General features: G+C 42.1%; 1 long non-coding RNA gene across 1 annotated transcript; it reads left to right on the top strand.

Annotated features, from left to right (window-relative positions):
• Positions 1–414: 414 nt before the first annotated feature.
• Positions 415–6221, top strand: LOC135444818 (uncharacterized). The gene is made up of 3 exons (XR_010439289.1): positions 415–810; positions 1242–1371; positions 5996–6221. It is a non-coding gene; the product is annotated as an uncharacterized LOC135444818 (long non-coding RNA).
• Positions 6222–6741: the final 520 nt, after the last annotated feature.

Below are 6741 nucleotides of genomic sequence, written 5' to 3'. Positions count from 1 at the left end.
CACCCATTAAAGCTGTGCAAAGAGAAAGGAAACTGAGAAGTCAGGAAGATGATACCACAGAAGAAGAGAATGAGCTGTTGCTCCTCCAGAATCAGACATGGTTTCTGTCTTTGCCATTTCTTAGCTCATTACCCCTAGAACAGGCTCCAGCTGTAGTGCGTTGACATCCCATTGCACAGCTACCTTCTCATCAAGTCTTTCACTAGAAACGAAATCAAAACCACTTGTGATAGCTCTGTTAACTGCCAGCAATCTGCTCACTGGCTTTGGCAGCCATCACCCTCACCTTCCAGGCTGTAAGGTTTTCCTCACTTGTTTGCCCTTTTCCTTGGACTCTTGCTCTGTTTTCACCCATATATCCAACAGTGTCACAGACAGCAGTTCCTCCACAGTTGCACAGACTGCTGTCCCAAGGGGGCTCACTAATATCTGTGTAGAGTAGGCAGGATTATGATGTTTTGAATGCTTTCTAGTGCTCCTCGTTTCAAGGATCACTTGTGATTTCTTGTGACTGATAGTGTTACAGATGTTGCGCTGGAGCTGTGATGGCAGCTGGAGTGCACAGTGTGAGAACTGAAATTCTGTTTCAAGCTCCTGCAGTAACCCAGGAAAGTAATATTCATTTGCCTCCCATTCCATTCAAATACACATGTGTGGACGCTGTGGCCAGATGGCAGCCTGTACAACATTTATTACTGCAGCTCTCTGAGATACCTTACAGGAGATTTTCTTTAGGATCCACATCGAATGGGGTTGCTATACTAAACTTGTTCAGCTGGCCTGATTCACTCTGCTCAAATATGTATAAGGGTATGTTTCAAACTTTTTTCCATGGGAAGAAAAAAAAATCGTAAATAAGAAAAATACATCCTAGCTTATTTCTGCATTCTGCAAAGGTCTGGTGTCTTCACCAGGGTTTATTTTGGCAGACCAGAGTGCACAGATCTGCCTGTGGGTGTAATTTCCAAGCATGCTTGCTGTTGAAATGATCAGCATCTGATCCGTTCCTATACAGATGCCTGGTTCCCATGATGTTTTAGAAGTGGGAGGGAAATAGAAATGTGATTCAAACATCACAGTGCCTTGTATAAAGGTACCCTATGGCCAAGCTTCAGGACCTGTCTCTGCCTGCATGGGGTCAAAGAGAATGACATGCATAAAAATTTGGATCTCATTTTCTCTAGGTTATAAACCCACAAAACCCGGGTCCAAGCTTGGAAAATCTTTTATCTCTGTTCCAGGGGATGGTTCCTGTGGATTATTGAGCAATTCAGTTGCTTGGGAAGCCTAACAAAGCGCTGGAGCCCCTCAGCCCTGAGGTACCTGTGCAAAGGGTCCCTCATCTGCTCAGCCACTCCCTGCTGTGAGGTGGTAAGTGCTCTGCCATTGCCTGAGCTCGTTTTCATCAAGGACTGTCATTGGCATGTGTTTGTTTGCCCACGCCAGCAGGGTTCTCAGGCTGCACCTAACTCACTCAGGCTGCACCAAGGCCTCATGGCATCCTTCCCCACTAGCAGCTCCTTTTGCTTTGAGACCTTGAGAAATCCAAAGGTTTCTGAGTGTAGGGTGATGAGTGCTGGGGACCCAGACAGGAGGTAAAAAGAGGGCTTACATAGAGCTCTATTGTTCTAGCAAAAATAAGTAATAATAGCAACCACAATAAAAACTAGGACAAAAGTGTTGATTCATGCCAACATCCTCAGGATACATAAATATATATATATACACACACACACATAAGCACACTCTTGAGCCTGCAGGTACCAAAGTTGCATAGATAAATATTCAGATAGTTGTCACATGCATTTTACTTCTGTAGCACTTCCCTCTCAAAGATCTCAGGGACCTTTGAGCACATCCACAAACTGTTGAAGTGAATGAATATTGAACATGCATCTCTGGTGAGGAAATCCTGACCCTGCTCTGAGCAGGGATGTTGAACCAGATGGTCTCCAGAGATCCCTTCTATCTCCAATGATTCTGTGAAACAACCTTAAACAACATGGGAAGTCTGGGTTAGGATCAGATCCTGAGCACATCATTCATCAGACCACTTCTTAGGACTTAGATGGATGGAAGAAGTATTTCCCCTCTAAGAGTGCTACCATCAGGAATTTTATGCTGATCCTACCTACTAACTTCTAAGGAAGTTGGACTTTGATGACCCTTGAAGGTTCCTTTTAATTCAGGATATTGTATGATTCTAAGGCTAGTAAAACTTCATCTTTTTCAAAGTCTTAGAGAAATTGTACTCAACAAGGCAAAGTTCCTTCTTTGGATGGGTGTTTCCAAAGATCTCAGGCCTTGACTTGCTTCTAGTTGAATCCATGGGAAAAAATTAACACATTAATTCAAAAGGACTTCAGTTAGGCTGGCACATGGAAAATTCCACCATGTCACTTTTAGTGAATAATGACTGTAATTAATAATAATCAATTTTCTCTTTTGGTGCAATTATGTACTCGGGTAAAATGATTGCTACTCTTTACAGTGACAGCCATAACAGATATGTTCAGTGCTAGCTCAGGTGGCACTGGACCTATTTTTCCTCTGTTCTCCAAGTGGCAGTGCACAAATCCCTTGCACACAGGGACAGACAGACATTCATATGCACTAGCCCAAAATATCTTGAGCCCATCACACTTCAAGTAGCACTGCTCCATGTGGTTGCATGAGATTATTCTGATTATGTCTGTTGCATCAGATCATTTATGTTCTCATTTTTGTCTCCTGAGTTGTCCTTTTTCAAGGCATCCTCACTGCAGCTTCTTTTCCTTTGCACACTGCATACCTTGTTTAGGTAAGATATTCAGATTTGGGTATCTTAGTCAGCTTCCATGGTACTTAGCTGCACAAAACCTTCTGGTAAGGCAAACCAAGCTGCTTGTCTTAGTGGTCTAGTTTATCCCTGTCATAAAACTTAACCCTGGTGTGATGGGGGTGTGGGGTAATGGGACAAGCCAGTTGGGAAAATGCAGAGTGGGAGAGGTATGTCACTGCTGAAAATATTTCATTCACCATTCATGGGGAAGAAAGGTCACTGAGAGTGAGCCATAAAGTGGATGAATTGCCCAGGCAAGATATACAGACACCAGAGGTCATACATTAGGTATGACACTTTTTATGAAACTCATTTAAAGGGGGGTTCTGTATATCCTAAATTTTATTTTTCTTCTGACACAGGAAAATTCCCTTAGGCTACTAGCATCAGCTGCTCTCTGTTATGCTGCCATCTGTTATGTAAAATAACTAGAATTCCTTTTTTTCTCCTTCCCCCATGGCTTTCCTGTTTTTCAGCTTTGGTCAGTTTTGTCTTTTTGGCTTTCTTTTATGATGCAAAATAGCTTTTTACTTGTTAAATAAATAAAATACTGCCAGAAAGACTTAAATTATTTATCTTTACATATAAAATGCATCAATTTGTTTTTACAGTAGTCATTTGAGAAATACTCATTGCTTTACTTTCTAGTTGCTGACTTAAGTCACAATGTGTTCCAAAGTGTATGGGCCATTTATGCTGGGAGTTGAGGCAAGTCCCCTGTGATGGTGTGGTGGTGTACCTCAGATCCAAGTCCAGATCCACTTTTAGACATTTTTGAAATGGAAATGTTATTGAATTAAGGGTTTGGATTTAGAATTTTCATTCATTTAAGATCCAATACTCAAATGAGGGGGCTAGGAACTAAATATATGTAATATTTATACTGCCAGTCCTTAATAGGGTACTCCATAGATGACAGTGAAGTCTTTGGTGACTTGTTAGGTTGATATGGACTTTAAAAATATGTGAAACATGCTGTAAAACTGTGCTGTAAGACTGCACAGTTGTGTTGTTATCTGAACTCTTTTCTTAAAATTGTAACTGTTCTTTATTTTTTTCCGGTGAGCCTCAGACAATTTTTAGGACAAGCCCTCAGCACATTTTCCTGTGCCGACTATACATTCACTGTTTCTCTAAATCTGAAGAGATAACCACTGTACATGTAGAAAATTCAAATTCTATCTGACCAAAGGGTTTTTACAGAAAAAATTACTCCTGCAGATTTTCAGATGACTGTGGTAAAGCCAGGGTTCAACAGTGTGTACTGCCCTCAGAAGACAGCAGATGCTGTGATGCAATGTCTATCCCTCCAGCTCCCCTTCCCCCTGGGGGTCTGGGCAGCTCCCTCTGTTCCCTCAACTGGTGGAAATGATCTTGGAGTCTGCAAACTCTCTGCATCACCAATCTCTTTATAGAAGTTTTTGCTTTATACAAGTAAGGGACAGTGGAGCTTTTCTGTATGTTAACCTCAATTTTGAGCTAGATTTCCAGGAAGAGGAAAAATGTGATGGCATGGGACCAGCCACAGGAAATTATTGATCCTCTGCTGTTATAAAAGGGACAAGAAGAGAAAAGGTGTTCACTGCCTGGTGCAAAATAGCTCTCCTATTTTGTGAACTTTTGTGGGGGAACTGGGAGGGAAGAGGCTGAGGTTTCTTCCTGGAGCTGATCAAGGAGAAGCAGAGAGGAACGACAGGATCTGCTTTCACTGGGGACTCTTGTATCTGCAGGCCTCCAGCAGATAAGCTGCTGGAAATTGCACAGAATTCATAATCTTTATGCATTCCTATACCACCTAAACTCCTTTTTTAGTCTTTCAGACGAAAAGCCACAAAACTCACACAAAGCCTGTTTCTGTGTGTAGGTGCTAACTTGCCACCAGCTCCACAAACTCATCCCTTCCCTGGGTAGCTCCTGCTATTTGAGTGATCAGGTTGTCCTGCCTAGGAGCAGTGACTGTCCCAAGGGCCAGCAGCAATGGCCTTGTGGGCCCCTGCTTTCAGGAAGGACTAAGAGACTGAGATGATGGGTCTCATACCATTTCCATTCAGGTATTTAAATTTTGTCACTTAGGTCTCAGCGCTTCTGAGACTCCATTAAAGTCATTAGAGGCAAAATAGGAAGTTGGAGCAAAAATTTCTTCTGATCTAACTTTGATAGTTGCCTTTGAATGAGGAGAATACTCCCCTCAGCATTGTCCTTTGATGCCACAGAAGGCAGAGGGAAGCTAAAAACAACTTTTACATGTTGAAATTCAAGTGAAGCTGATTCCACCTGGAGTAGTCTGTGCCTGATGTGTAACAGGAGGAGCCTGTGGAGACACAGCAAAGCTGAAAGCTAGCAAGCAGTGAGCTGACACTGAGCACAGCAGACTGGGAAGTGTCCATGGAGATGTTTACCAGATCAGTGGCAACACCACAGACACAACCAAAGTTGCTTAAATTCACTGTCAGATGCCAGTCAGACAGAGCCAAATGCAGCTGCACAGAGATGTCACTCACTAAGGTCCCCTGGGGTAATTTTAGAGGTGTATTTTAGAGGTTCCTCTGCTGGAGCATCCAGCATGGATGTGTGCTCACTGTGGGGGAATCATCCAGCCTTCAGTCTTGTAGCATCACACTGGTAGACTGAAGACATTTCCCTCTTTTGTAAGAAATCATGCTTTCTTAGATCAGTTGGGGAAATTGGCAATAAATAATGGCTTTGACCATTATGCCTTAAAGGCTACTAAATATGGGGGAAATTACATATGCAGCTTTTACTCTATGCAGGCCCTCTAAGAAGGGGCTGCACATGGAATATTAACTGCATTATTTTACAGGAATTCTCTGGTTAGGAAACTGCAGGACAGCTGTAACTCTTAAGTTATCCAAGTCTCAGGACAGTGGAGTTTGCTCCATGAGGTGTGTCTTCTGGGGGCTTTAAAGGGAGTTTATAGAGATTTGTACATTGGGAAATTTGAGCCAGGACACTGAGATAAACCTTTCTGTTACATGACAGGCACACTGAGCACTGTGGTGAGTTGCTGAACTCCCCAGTCATGACTGCATGGCATGTTCAGTATCACTAACAGAAACAAGGGATTTATCAGTGGGAAAAATCCCAATAACTCATCCTGTCTGCCACTTCAGAATGATATGTACTCAGATTTCTTCTTCTTCCACTGACTTGCAGCCACCTTCAGGGATGGGACAAGAGCAGCTGTTCAAACACTATGTAGCAACCCTAAACCATGCAAGGAAGTGGAAAGATTTATCATTTCTCTTCATCTCTAAGGAATTCCTGGAAGATGGTGGAAATTACTTTTCATCCCCAAGTATACTATGTCTCTTCTGACAAAAGTATGCCAAGGTTTCTTTAGTGTCCCAGCACATTTGACTTCTTTGTTTTGTGCCCACCAAAGGAAGGATCCACCATTGCAAGGCTCATGGAAGAAGAAATATTGAGTTTTCAGCTCAATTTTAATAAATTGAGAAGTGAGTGTTATGACTGAGAAAGCCTCATTTAATGGGAGTACTTAAGTCCATGTACTCTGAATTCTATTTTTTCCTAATCTCTCTGAAAATGTAGAGAATGCAAAAGAGTTTATGCAGAAATCTGGGCAGAACTCTTTTTGCTTATGGCCATTTCTGATTCTTGTGTTGACACATCATTTCATGCCCTTCTCTACAACCAATATTTTTTGTCTCCCAAAAGGAAGTGGAAGAGGTATTCCCATGTGATTATTTTCAGGAAAACAGTCCCAAGTTGATGATACTGTAGGCATATTTATCTAATAATGTTCTTCTATCTGTGTTATCCTGAGAAGTGCACTCAAAGAGATGTACATGATCACACAGGTAACATCTAGCATTGCACTGGGAAGGACTGCAGTTAATTTAGTTAAAACTCAGACACAGGGCTGAGATGGCAGCACTTCT

This window comes from Zonotrichia leucophrys, chromosome 3 (assembly GCF_028769735.1).
Source record: "Zonotrichia leucophrys gambelii isolate GWCS_2022_RI chromosome 3, RI_Zleu_2.0, whole genome shotgun sequence".
In the NCBI taxonomy this organism is placed as follows: domain Eukaryota; kingdom Metazoa; phylum Chordata; class Aves; order Passeriformes; family Passerellidae; genus Zonotrichia; species Zonotrichia leucophrys.
This window is presented reverse-complemented; position numbering and strand designations above follow the sequence as displayed.